A 14,040-nucleotide genomic window follows, 5' to 3' on the forward strand; every position below is an offset into this window, starting at 1 on the left:
CAAGCTGCCCAAGGAGCTGGCACTTGAGCTGAGCCCCAAAGGATGAGCAGGAGTCGGCCATGAGCACAGCCTGGAACGGGTGGAGCGGACGGCACAGCAGAGGCCCGGGGCAAGAGGCCAGTGGGCAGGGATGCCAGGCAGCGGCTGGAGGTGGAGGGTGAGGAGGAGACGGGAGGTGGGGCCACAGAGGCAGGGAACCTTGAGGGGTTAGACCAGCCACCAGACGGGCTTTTGGATGGTCTGACCCTCCCCGGGGTGGGGCAGGAAGCAGTTAGAATCCAGGCTCAGGGATGAAAGCCTCACTCGGGGGTACAGGCTGGTGTGGGGCAGGGAGGGCGGATTCCTCATCCGTCTCCAGGCTGACCGCAGCCCCTTCCTCCCTGCCAAGAAAGCAGCCTTGGTTTAGGGACCCACGTAACCCCCCAGGCGGCCTCCCCGGGCCGCCTGTGCCCAGACTCCCCGAGGACCTGCCCACCAGCCCTCCCGTGCCCGCTCAGTCAGTTCCACAAGCCAGGCCCACACCCCATATCTGTTCTCAGCTGGGTTCCGGGACAGGTGCCCTTCCCCGGCTGCAGGCCCTTTAATTCCAGGCACAGCTCAACTTCCCTCCCCATCCTCCAGGACGCTGGAGTGAGGCCTGGGGCTTTTGCTTTCAGGAAAAAGGAAACAAAATGTAAAAGCCAGCTTCCCTCCCTCCAGGGCACAGCAGGGCTGGCTGGAGCTGGGCGAGTAGGGGCTTGGTGGGCTGGGACGCTGCAGCCTCGGCCCAGGAACGGCGTGGAGCAATGGTCCTTCTGAGCCAAGCAGGACGTTCATGGGGAGGATAACAGTTAAGGGAAGCCACACTGCAGCTCCTCCCCCGGAAGCAGGAGAAAAGCTGCCAAGAGACACAAAGAAGAGGCTGGAGGCCAGGACGCAGCGCGACTCTGTTCCAAGGGGCCCGGTGAGGCCGGTGAGGGGCCCTGGTCATCACCTGATGAGGAAGTGGCCAGTGTCTGGACATTGCCCAGCCTTCTCTCATCTCTGACGCTTCAGTCTCTCACCCACACTGCGTCCCAGGCCCATTGAGAGTGGGGAGAGGAGACAGCCCCTTCCTAAATGAGCTGTTTGAAGCCTGCTCCCCGCAGGGCGCCCCTGGACAGCCCGAAGCACTGCCTCCTCCTTCCTGACAGTCTGTGGATGCTCCCCTTTCTTGCCAGACTTTGGAGATGCAAAAGGATGAAAGTCTGCAGAGGTGACCCTCCGGGGTCGATGAGCAGCTGCTCCCACACTAGCCCTGTTACTAGGATAACTACCGCTGTCACCAGTAGCTAATACTTATTGCTTAACATTTATCATTTGGTCCTCACTACAAACCGTATCCTGCGGGGGCTCTATTATGGTCAGCTCCATTTTACAGATGGAAAAACTGCAGCCCTGAGGGGTTAGTGACTTGCCCAGGGCTGCCCAGAGCTGGTATTAGGACACAGGCAGTCGTCTCTCGAAGCCGGAACCCACTCAGGCTTCCCTGTCCATCACACTTTACACGATACAAATGCTCAGGCACCAGCTGCCCAGGCAAGGGCTACGGGGCCCAGCCCCAGCAATGATGCCCCGCCAGCTCCCTGGGCCGTCTCAGGAGCACCTGCCTCTCCCCGGCCTGTTCCAGACCAGGCGCCCAAGTGGATGAGACGGGGTGTCTCTTGGAAGCGTGTGCAGAGGGCTCTGGAGGGGTGGGGGAGGCAGAGCTTCGAGAGGGAGAAGGAACTGGAAACGGAGCGGAAGGCAGGGAGGGGACTGGACGGGTCCCCAGGCCTGGCCCCGGGTGAGCTCAACCCCACGCTGCTGCCTGGGGGGCGGGGGTGGGGGCGCGCACCCAGAACCCATGGGGCTCAGGAACGCACCAAGGGTGCGCCTGAGACCTGCTGGGAGGACTCCCCGCTCTGGGGCCCCCAACGGACGTCCCCAACAGTGGGCCTCTGTGCAGAGCGGCTGTGAGCGCCCTGGGCCCTGACTGGAGGGAGGCGGCCCCACCCCACTGCATGGGGCCCTCCTGGTTTCCCCGCCTCCCTCCACCCCGCCTGCTCCTAACCCCCAGACGGCCCCTCCAGGGCTCTCCCTTGGGCCCCTCCTCCTTGGAGGGACTGCTGCCGCCCCACTTCCTGTCTGAACGCCCCGGTGACCCTCCCTCCTCGCCACAGGTTCTCAGCACTCCGCGGCCTCCAGCGCCGTCCACAGCGTCCCCACTGCAGACTGAGCCTGTGGCTGCCGTGGACACCGACGTCCACAGGGACCCACTCTCCTCTAGCGGGGGCCCGCTCCACCCCGCTCCTCCGCCGGGCCCCGCCTCCAGCCCCTCCTGTGCTCCTGCCCTCCGGGCCGCCCACCCCATCCTGCTGGTAATTCCTCTGTCAGCCGATCCGCAGCAGTTTTACCTCCTAGGGAGCCTCAGAGCCTCTCCTCCGGGCCCATCTGAACTTTCTCTTAACTGGCACCCTTGTCGCTGCCTCCTCGGAAGGTGACCTGGTGACTCCGGACTCTGACCAGGGCGCCCGCCGTGGGGCTTCCGACCTCCCCTGGGACCAGGTCTGGGCCTGGCAGCCCTCGTGGGCTGTTCCCGCAAACCCTGTGCCCTGGCTGCCCCTCAGTGGCACTGAGCTGAGCTGGGCTCCCGACTCCGTCCTGCTCTTCCGAACCATGTTCTGCTTCCTGCGCTTTCCTGGCCTAGAGCTTTCCTGCCCCTTCCACCTGGGGAGCTCCCGGTCAGCAGGGCCAGCGCCGCCCTTTCCAAGAAGCCCGCCCAGACCAGCTTCCCATTCCCTCGTGAGTACCCATGATGCTCTATGCAGCTTCCTGTTTTGCATTTAATTGTGTGTCCCTGAGTCAGGGAGGGTCTGAGGCTTGTCTGTCTTTGAATCTGCAGCTCCCATGATCCCGGTTGGTGAGATTGCATAAACTTCTGTCTCCAGAGGGGTTTCTGAGGGCTGGGGGGTCAGGAACACTGCTCTCTCCTGGCCCCTGATTCCAGGCCCACAGGGCAGGTGGGCAGAGCATCCAGGCTGCACCGCCCTCCGCCCTCCTCTCCAGCGACGACCCCAGAACCCCCGCAATAAGGCCGAGAGGATACGCGTGGCCTCTGCTCACGAGACGCCAGCGATAGAGCCGCTGTCACCGACCCCCCTGGTCAACACGTCACCCCAGGAAGCGCGAGCCGACGGTAACGTGATGAATACGACTGTGCTCTCGGAGAATCCCCTGGAGATTCGCCCTCTGAGAACCATGGTTGGGATCCAGCGTGACCGGCTGCCAGACCAGCTCCCAGACCAGCTCCATTTTAATCCTCTCCAAAACGCAGAGAGTCGGACACAACTGAAGCAACTTAGCAGCAGCAGCAGGAGCAAAACCAAAGGCTGAAGTGAGAGCCGCAGGAGAAAGGAAAACCCCTAGGTCTGTCTGGATCCCACGTTCAATACAAAACAGCTGTCCTAAATGCTAGTGTCTCGATGTTTCAGAAGCAAGACCAGCCCCCACGGAGAGGTGTAGACTCCAGGGTCCCCGCCTGCCGGGGCTGGGGCTCTGAGCCCCCACTTCTCAGCTGACACCACAGGTGGCAGGACCGCGGTCATGCACTCAGCCGCCCATCCCCATGAGACCCAGATCCCGACACAGGATCCCTTGGTGCCTCCATCTGGGGACAGAGCCTGGCCGCCCACCTCCAGCCTCAAGTAATAGCCAGAGAACAAAGCTTGTTCAGGTGCCGGGACCCAGGGCAGCAGTGCAGCCATGGCTGGCAGCCAGTGCCTCGTCCAGGGAGGCCTGAATACTTTACATCTAATGCCTCTGAGTTATGGGCTTTATACCTTTAGATACCAGAATAAACTTGATTTGAAATTGGCCCCAGGGGACATTTGTTAAAGAGAAATAAAGATGTTAGATGCAGTTTCAGATGCTTGCCTGAGCGGCCCTTACCACCGGCGCTCACGAGGCTATGAATCTCTGGATAATCCGGGGAGAATGTCCCAGCCCTCCGCATATCAACGCCCCGCCTCCCGGTCCGTCAGCAGCCCCTTCCTGAAATAGCACCTTTTCCCTCACCCTCTGTCCCTGGGGCTCTGAGAAGGAAGGCAGGGAGGGGAGCCAAGAGTGGGGTGTGAGGGCCAGCCGCCCTGCGTTCTATCTGTTCTTTTTGTTACTTGTCCCCATTTCACAGAGAAGGAAACTGAGGCTCCTGGAAGCGCTGTGGAGAGCAAGAGGAGGGAGCCAGGACCTCAACTCAAACATGTGGCCCCAAAGTGCACGCTTTTTACTGACATGACACCCAGCTGGCGGTCACCACGACCCGGCCACCCAGGTCGCCTGCTTGGCAGATGGCTGAGTCTGTTACTATTCGTACTCAGCAAGGTGCTTTCCCCTCTGTGCCTTGTTTTCTGCTCCCAACAGCCAGGATAACCCCAGCCCCTCCGAGGGTGAGGGTGAGGGGAAGCGGCGAGGACCTTGGCAAGGGCCTGGCACGCCTTCTCCACGAGCACCTGTTCCGAGAGGAGAGGCACTGCGTCACGCAGGCCCCGACCTCGAAAGGCTTTTGTACTTGAATGACAGGACGTGCCCAGCTGCCTGTGTGTGGGTGGCGATAGGGAGGGGGATGGACAGGTGTGTCCCTGCCCTGCCCAGCCCAGCCCCGGGGGTGGGTGTGGAAAGCTGCCCTCTGCCCCCAAATGCATGCACTACGCTCTGGGTGCAGAGGCGCTCGGGGTGACCCACTGGCAGGAGCAGCACAGAGCAGATGCGGAGCCCCAGAGCCAGGGGCCAGGCCTGCCCAACCGCGCAGAGCTCTCCCGCTGAGCCCTAATTCACAGGGCTGCTGCCAATGCTCATTAATAAATGATGGAAACCGCTCAGCAAATGTCAAGCCCGAAACGTGCTGTGCGGCCCCCACAAGCCAGGCCAGGCAGCCTCGGGCTGTGAGGCTGGCGAAGAGCTCTCCGACCAGGGCGAGCCCGGGCTGGCGACCCCCGGACAGCTGCAGACACGTGGGGCTGATGCTCCTGGTGGTGGGCATCCCCTCGGGGCTTCCCTGGGGATGGCGGGGGCAGACAGATTCAGAGGGCTGTCTGTCTGCTGATGGGAACAGAGCTGCCGCTGGAAAGGTCAGCCAGACAACAGAGAAGGAGGACACATAATCCACATTAGGAGACACCTGCTTGTGGTCGGGGTCAAGGGGGAGTGAGGTCACAGGGCCAGAGGCCCCCTTCCCTCCCTCCACGTAGCTTGATTTGGGCAGACCTTCTGGGGGAGAGAAGGCACTCCCACGGGGGCCCCCTGGCACTACCACCGACAGGGATCCCACCTTCCAGAGACACTTGCTTGGGTCATGTTTCTATCTGTGGCCCACCCAGGACAGATCCAGGTTTTGTCGGGCAACTGGACGGGCCCTCTTAAAGAAAAAGAGCACAAACACACAGCTAGAATCCAGGCCTGGGAAGGGCCCGTGCAAGGGAGCACCCGAACCTCGGGCTTCTTCAGCGTCAGGAAGAGCCCACCTCGTGCTGGTCTCGTCCGGAGAGAGCAGTGCAAACATTGTGGCCACTCCCAGCTGTCAGCCTTTCAGGAAGCCCCCACCAGACCGGTGGTCTCCAAGTCAGGCTCCCGGAGCCTTGGGATGCCCCCAAAGGGTGCAGACAGGCTGTTCCTGTCTGACCCTCCCCGCCCACCCACGGCAGGGTGGCTCCTGAGAAGGTGGACGTGGGGTGGGCAGGGCTGGGTCCCCTCGTGCAGCTGGAGGACATTCTTTTTAGAGACAGGCCCTGTGCCTAGGGGTCAGTCTGGGTCTAACGCCTGGACGAATGGATGAACAGGGGCTGAGGCGTGGAGGGGAGGCCCCCTCCAGGAGAGTCTGGAGGAGGGACGGAGCTGGGTGGGCAGGCGGCAGGTCCTCCCCAGCCCCCTGCCCCCTGGAGGACCTTCACCCAGGGAGGTGAGGCTGGAGACGCAGGGCAGACGGTACCGCACCCCCTCGGCGCCTCTGACCCCCCGACCCCCTCGCGTCCACCTCAGGCCAGACAGGGCCCTGAACGGATGCGGTTCTGGCCCTCAGATGGCAGGATGCCTTGCCGGGAATCATCACCGAACATGAGGGCAGGAGCTGTCAGTTCCTCTGTGGGGCTAACGCCCAGGGGGTTGCATGGGGTGGGGGGGTCCATGCCCCGTCCGGGCCGGATATCCCTGGTCCATAAGGGACTCTCCTGAGGGTCAGCACAGAGAAGGCACAACGAGTAACCACACAGGAGGAAAGGCGCCTGCTACAGCCCGCCCCGCCCACTGACTGTCAGGCCACGCCCACTTCCCGGTCCCCGCCCGCTGCCTTTCTCCGGCTCCGCCCACTCCCTGCCGGCCCCGCCCACTGCCCGCCCCACCCGCCAACGCCCCTGTTCCCCCTCTGCTCGCCTTGGCCGCGTCCGCTTCCCGCTCCTCGTCCACACTCCCCTCCTCTTCCCCCTACCCCAACCCCACTGACGCCCCTCCCCGTGGGATCTGGCCTCACACTGTGCGGGGAGCAAGGCCTTCCCAAGGTGGCGGCTTCGTTTGAGGGTTTCACTTCAGCTTCTCTTTCCACAGGAAACTCGAGGGAGTCGTAGGGCCTGGAAGCGGGGAAGTGGCAGCGGACCCAAGGACACCCGGGCCTTCCTGCTCCAGGGCCAGGAGCCTCCCACGTGCTCTGCCCACCCCCACCCCGTGTTCCTGTGTGAAGGAGACACCCTGGCGAAGAGGGGGGAGGGAGCTGCCATTCACCGAGCTCCTAGCAACCGCGTGTGCTTGAGGATTCCACGGATCTAAACCTCAGAGCACCCCCGGAGTCTAGCATTACCATCCTGCTGTCATAAATGAGGAGGGTCAGATTTAAAGGGTGCTGGAGGAAATTTCCCAAGATTGCCCCCAAGTCAGGGACAGAGCCCGGGCCCAAGTTCACTCTGGTCTCCAAGTCAAGTTCACCTAACTTGGTAGCAGAGTCCCACCCTCGGTGTGCTCCCCTTGAGTGTGGGCGGCCCCTGAGAACAGGCTCGCTGGGTTGTGTTATATAAGGCTGCACCAGGGCAGGCTGGAGGGGGAGAAGTCAGGGAGACACCCCTGCTGGCCTTGAAGAAAGCAGACCGCCTCCTGTGAGCCAACACAGGGCCGTGTGGTGAAGAACGGCAGCTGTCTCTGGATGATGGCTTGCAAGAGAACAGCCTTGGTCACACAGCTGCCAGACACAAATTCTGCCAGCCGCCAGACACGAATTCTGTGAGCTGGGAGAGGACCCCACCCCAGGGAGGCATGCGGCCTGCAGACACCTCACTCACAACCTTGGGACACTGGAGTGGAGGATCCCGCTCAACAGGCCAGACTCCCAGTCCAGGGACACTATGAGATGGTCTGTCTGTTTTAAGTCGCTGAACTCGTGCTAATTTGTTAAGAAGCAGAGCAAACAAGGGCTTCCCAGGTGGCTTCCCCGGTGACGCTAATGGCAGAACCTGCCTGCATATGCAGGAGACATAAGAGATGCAGGTTCAATCCCTGGGTCGGGAAGATCTCCTGGAGGAGGACATAGCAACCTACTCCAGTATTCTTGCCTGGAGAATCCATGGACAGAGGAGCCTGGTGGGCTATAGTCCATGGGGGTCACAAAGAGTTGGACACGACTGGAGTGACTTAGTACTTGGATGCAATCTCAAAAACAACAGAATGATCTCTGTTCGTTTCCAAGGCAAACCATTCAATATCACAGTAACCCAAGTCTATGCCCCAACGAGTAACGCTGAAGAAGCTGAAGTTGAACGGTTCTATGAAGACCTACAAGACCTTTTAGAACTAACACCCCAAAAAGATGTCCTTTTCATTATAGGGGACTGGAATGCAAAAGTAGGAAGTCAAGAAACACCTGGAGTAACAGGCAAATTTGGCCTTGGAATACGGAATGAAGCAGGGCAAAGACTAATAGAGTTTTGCCAAGAGAATGCACTGGTCATAACAAACACCCCGTTCCAACAACACAAGAGAAGACTCTATACATGGACATCACCAGATGGTCAACACTGAAATCAGATTGATTATATTCTTTGCAGCCAAAGACGGAGAAGCTCTATACAGTCAGCAAAAACAAGACCAGGAGCTGACTGTGGCTCAGACCATGAACTCCTTATTGCCAGATTCAGACTTAAATTGAAGAAAGTAGGGAAAACCACTAGACCATTCAGGTATGACCTAAATCAAATCCCTTATGATTATACACAGGAAGTGACAAATAGATTTAAGGGCCTAGATCTGATAGAGTGCCTGATGAACTATGGACAGAGGTTTGTGACATTGTACAGGAGACAGGGATCAAGACCATCCCCATAGAAAATAAATGCAAAAAAGCAAAATGGCTGTCTGGGGAGGCCTTACAAATAGCTGTGAAAAGAAGAGAAGCGAAAAGCAAAGGACAAAAGGAAAGATATAAACATCTGAATGCAGAGTTCCAAAGAATAGCAAGAAGAGATAAGAAAGCCTTCTTCGGCGATCAATGCAAAGAAATAGAGGAAAACAACAGAATGGGAAAGACTAGGGATCTCTTCAAGAAAATCAGAGATACCAAAGGAACATTTCATGCAAAGATGGGCTCGATAAAGGACAGAAATGGTATGGACCAACAGAAGCAGAAGATACTAAGAAGAGGTGGGAAGAATACACAGAAGAACTGTACAAAAAAGATCTTCACGACCCAGATAATCACGATGGTGTGATCACTCACCTAGAGCCAGACATCGTGGAATGTGAAGTCAAGTGGGCCTTAGAAAGCATCACTACAAACAAAGCTAGTGGGGGTGATGGAATTCCAGTTGAGCTCTTCCAAATCCTGAAAGATGATGCTGTGAAAGTGCTGCCCTCAATATGCCAGCAAATTTGGAAAACTCAGCAGTGGCCACAGGACTGGAAAAGGTCAGTTTTCATTCCAATCCCAAAGAAAGGCAATGCCAAAGAATGCTCAAACTACCACACAATTGCACTCATCTCACACGCTAGTAAAGTAATGCTCAAAATTCTCCAAGCCAGGCATCAGCAGTATGTGAACCATGAACTTCCTGATGTTCAAGCTGGTTTTATAAAAGGCAGAGGAACCAGAGATCATATTGCCAACGTCCGCTGGATCATGGAAAAAGCAAGAGAGTTCCAGAAAAACATCTATTTCTGCTTTATTGACTATGCCAAAGCCTTTGACTGTGTGGATCACAATAAACTGTGGAAAATTCTGAAAGAGATGGGAATACCAGACCACCTGATCTGCCTCTTGAGAAATCTGTATGCAGGTCAGGAAGAAACAGTTAGAACCGGACATGGAACAACAGACTGGTTCCAAATAGGAAAAGGAGTTCGTCAAGGCTGTATATTGTCACCTTGCTTATTTAACTTATATGCAAAGTACATCATGAGAAACGCTGGACTGGAAGAAACACAAGCTGGAATCAAGATTGCTGGGAGAAATATCAATAACCTCAGATATGCAGATGACACCACCCTTATGGCAGAAAGTGAAGAGGAACTCAAAAGCCTCTTGATGAAAGTGAAAGTGGAGAGTGAAAAAGTTGGCTTAAAGCTCAACATTCAGAAAACGAAGATCATGGCATCCAGTCCCACCACTTCATGGGAAATAGATGGAGAAACAGTGGAAACAGTGTCAGACTTTATTTTTCTGGGCTCCAAAATCACTACACATGGTGACTGCAGGCATGAAATTAAAAGACGCTTACTCCTTGGAAGGAAGGTTATGACCAACCTAGGTAGCATATTCAAAAGCAGAGACATTACTTTGCCAACAAAAGTCCGTCTAGTCAAGGCTATGGTTTTTCCTGTGGTCATGTATGGATGTGAGAGTTGGACTGTGAAGAAGGCTGAGCACCAAAGAATTGATGCTTTTGAACTGTGGTATTGGAGAAGACTCTTGAGAGTCCCGTGGACTGCAAGGAGATCCAACCAGTCCATTCTGAGGGAGATCAGCCCTGGGATTTCTTTGGAAGGAATGATGCTAAAGTTGAAACTCCAGTACTTTGGCCACCTCATGCGAAGAGTTGACTCATTGGAAAAGACCCTGATGCTGGGAGGGATTGGGGGCAGAAGGAGAAGGGGATGACAGAGGATGAGATGGCTGGATGGCATCACTAACTCGATGGACGTGAGTCTGAGTGAACTCCGGGAATTGGTGATGGACAGGGAGGCCTGGCATACTGCGATTCATGGGGTCGCAAAGAGTCGGACACGACTGAGTGACTGATCTGATCTGATCTGATCTGGAGTGACTTGGCACACACGCATGCCCGCGCATAGAAAACAAACATATGTCTCATCTTTCAGTAGTCCAGTCGCCTTGGGGAAATTATTTCATTTCCTGAGACTCAGTTTCCTCAGCTGCAAAGGGGGTTCATGCTGGTACCGTCTTCGCAGGGCTGGTAGAAGGGTCAGTGAGACCCCACAGCCCATGTGGTGAGCTCTCAACTCACAGTTGCTAACAAATCGCGTCTTTTACTCAAGGCTACCATTTTTGGTGAGTAACTTGGGCAACATTTCAGGAAGCTGGTTAATTTGGTCGTGTACATCCCCTACAAACTAACCTTCAAGTTCAAGTCGTGAACTTTGAAAGAGGCAGACAGGCGTGCCAGCCCCTGTATGCCCGCTGTTGTACCGCACTACTGTACTTCTCAAGGTGCTGTATAAGATTAAAGATGCTTTTATTTTGTGTGTTTATCTTTACGTGTGTATTATTTAAGTAGTAGAGAAGTATTATAAGCCTATTACAGTAGAGTACTATATAGCCACTGTGTGAGTTGGGTACCTAGGCTAACTTTGTTGGACTAATGAACAAATTGGACTTACAAACGTACTCTTGGAATGGAGCTCATTTGTACATAGAGAGCTTATCACAGCCATCTGCCATCTGCAGGGCTGCATTAACTTCCCTGTGTTGGTTTCCTAGGGCTGCGTAACGAAGCACCACAGGCTGGGATTAAAACAACAGACATGTTCTCCTGCCCTCCCAGGATTGAAGGGGGTGACAGAGGATGAGATGGTTGGATGGCATCACTGACTCAATGGATATGAGTTTGAGCAAACTCCGGGAGATGGTGAAGGACAGGGAAGCCTGGCGTGCTGCAGTCCATGGGGTCAAAAAGAGTTGGACACGACTGAATGACTGAACAACAGGCTAGAAGTCCAAAATCACAGTGTCGGGAGGGCCCTGCCCTCTGAAGGATCAGAGAAGAAGCTGTTCGTGACTTTCTGTAGCGTCTGGTGTTTGCCAGCAACCTGCTGTGCACCTGGGCTCTCAGCCGTGTCACCCCAACCGTGGCCTCCGTCCACACGGTCTTCACCCTGTGTGCCTCTTCTCGTCCTCTAAGAATCCAGTCTGTTACCTTAAAGCCCATCCAAGTTATGACCTCATCTTAACTTGGTGACATCTGAAAGGACCCTATTTCTAAATAAGGACTCACTTACAGGTACCAGGGTTAGGACACTTCCATCTATTTTTTGGGGACACAAATTTAGCTCACCTCACACCCAGGGCTGAAAGGTGTTGGGAGGAAAAGAATCCCCCAACATCGTCCTCTTCTCTTCTCAACTCCTGCCTTGCGAGTACCTTCCAGGAGACAGAACCAGAAACTGGAAACCCCCACCCAGGACTTTCTAGAACGTTCTATCCTGAGAGCTGAAGACCCCCTTGAGGTCCTCATCCTTGGGGACCTGGAGAGCATTGGAGGCCGTGAGTGGTCCTGTGCTGCCCGCGGCAGGACGAAGAGCCTGTCGCAGCGGCGATGGGAGGCCAGGGGCCAGCGGCGGGCCCGCAGGAGGCCCGGCCGACCTTTGAAGTCAACAGGCGGCTGTGGCAGAATCTCTGCTGGGGGAGCTGGGCTTCTGAGGGAAACAGAAAGACTGCCTCCTCACTTCAAAGAGAGGCCAGGCTGCAGGCTCCGGCCGCCTCCTCCCCTTTCCGTGGCTGCACGTCCTCTTGCTCAGAGGGCAGTTCACAGCAGCAGGTTGCACCCGTCCAGTGGCTCAGATGACCAGACTGGCCAAGTCACAGGCCCGTGAAGGCGGCTCTGAGCTCTGGGCCTGCGCCCAGGGTGGCATTTCCGTTGCTGTGAGGGCCCACGGGCTGCAGGCAGACGCTGTCCACACGCTGACCCAGGGCTCCAGATGCTGGGACACGGGGATTCACATGGTCAGGCTGTGTCCAGCTGGGCCTGTGGCTCTGCAGCCCCACTGTGTGCAGCTGCAAGTACCCCCATGCACACAGTAGGGAGGTACGCCCACGAGGCATATGCACTCAGGGTCAGTTGCCAGTCTGCTTCTCCCTGGCCTCTGGTGACGCCACGCCCTCCGGCTTTCTATCCACCCCATGGACGGCTGGGCTCTCTGCAGTTTCTCACCCCGGGGGGTCCTCGTTGGCGCCTTGGCTCTTCTGTCACCTGACATCGACGCCCTCTGCTATATTTCCTCTAAAGACACACAGTGGTTTCTGTCGTCCTGGACCGTGAGCAGCAGAGGAACGATGACGACTAAGCACTTAGAATGTACAGTACGTGTACCGGGCGGCCCTTGTACACGTCACATGAATTCTCACGTGGGTAGAGATGGGGTTGATGATTGAATCCATTTTGTAGATGAGGAAAATGAGGCTCAGAGATCTTAAATAACTTGTCCAAAAGAAACCTCCATGTGAACTCCACGTGGAAACAACACAAGCTTTGGGGCAAATCTCATCTTACCCACTTCAGCTCTGTCTGCAGGCATGTTACCTACTCTTTCCAAGCCCCTGGCTCCTAATTCCAGAACATGTCCATCACCCCAAACAGACACCTTGTATCCACTCCCCTCTGCTCCCAGCCCCTGGAAACCACTGATCCGCTTCCTGTCTCTGTGAACACATGGATGCTTTGTACAAGAGGCTGCAGGCTCCTTAAGGTCCAGCTCACAGGCTCCCAGTGTCCCTCTCACTTGGGGACACACCATCCACCTGTCACCCTGTGATGGGCTCCCCCCATCCATCCATCTGCAGGATGGGCCTCACCTGCATCCTCTCCTCCACCCCATCCTCTTCAGGGCTCAGCTCTCCTGGTCTGGACTCTTCCCATGTGTATTAATGGGTCTGCTGCCCCCAGCCCAGCCCCCTCCACCCTGTCCTCAGCTGTAGAGTCACAGAATCTGGACTCCCCCCAGTGAAACCCTCCACTAGGAACTCTGGCTGAGGACTGAGTGCAGCCCCTGATCTGCGTGTTTGAAAGACCCTAGCTGCTGGCCTGCCTGGCTCCTGGGCCTCCTCCTGCATCAGCAGACCCGAATGTCTCGGCATTCCAGAACTCTCTATGTCCTGCGCCTCTGCGGTACCCACTCAGGACCAGGGGCGTGGGAGGCACATGGCCTCAGACCTGTGCCCGGGCCCCTGTTTGCCCCGAATTCTTCTCCCTCCTTAAGAAGCATGAGTTTCTTAAAAGACTCATGCTCACCTTTCAATGGTGGTTCAGCTGACCTGTCGTCTAGAAAGACTCTTGTGCCTGGAAGGGCCCCACCCCGCTCCCGGCTCCTGGTGGCTGCAGCTCCTTGGCCCTGCATATACTGTCGCATTGCCTCAGTGAAGTGTCATGGATCTGGCTTCCTTCTGTCTCCCCTCTCCTTACTGGACACTGACTTCTTCAAGAATCAGGGCTGGATTCTATTTTTTAACCCCGGTGCTTAATACAATGTCCTCTGAATGAATAAAAAATGAATAGATGAGTGAATGAATGTGTGAATGAATGAAGACGTGTGACTCTGCGTGTTCAACCCCCCTGCCTGGAGACATCTGCGTGTTCTGCAAGATGCAGAGCAAATGTCACCACTTCTGGGAAGCCTTCCCTGACTTCTCTCTAGAATCAAGAGCACCATGACAAGTTTCTCTTAACTAAGGATCCCAGTATACCTACTACTGTGGGCAAGAATCCTTTAGAAGAAATGGAGTAGCCATAATACTCAACAAAAGAGTCTGAAATGCAGTACTTGGATGCAATCTCAAAA

General features: G+C 56.1%; 1 protein-coding gene and 1 long non-coding RNA gene across 2 annotated transcripts in view; one reads left to right on the top strand and one right to left on the bottom strand.

Annotated features, from left to right (window-relative positions):
* CACNG4 (calcium voltage-gated channel auxiliary subunit gamma 4) overlaps nt 1-14,040 on the bottom strand; it is a 51,630-nt gene that overhangs the window by 19,265 nt on the left and 18,325 nt on the right. The window lies entirely within an intron of this gene.
* Nucleotides 2,111-3,924, top strand: LOC147350912 (uncharacterized). The gene is made up of 2 exons (XR_015146966.1): nt 2,111-2,802; nt 2,903-3,924. It is a non-coding gene; the product is annotated as an uncharacterized LOC147350912 (long non-coding RNA).

This window comes from Bos grunniens, chromosome 19, assembly GCF_055505025.1.
Source record: "Bos grunniens cultivar Pamir isolate PY7600 chromosome 19, Bosgru_T2T1.0, whole genome shotgun sequence".
NCBI classification, from domain to species: Eukaryota; Metazoa; Chordata; class Mammalia; order Artiodactyla; family Bovidae; genus Bos; species Bos grunniens.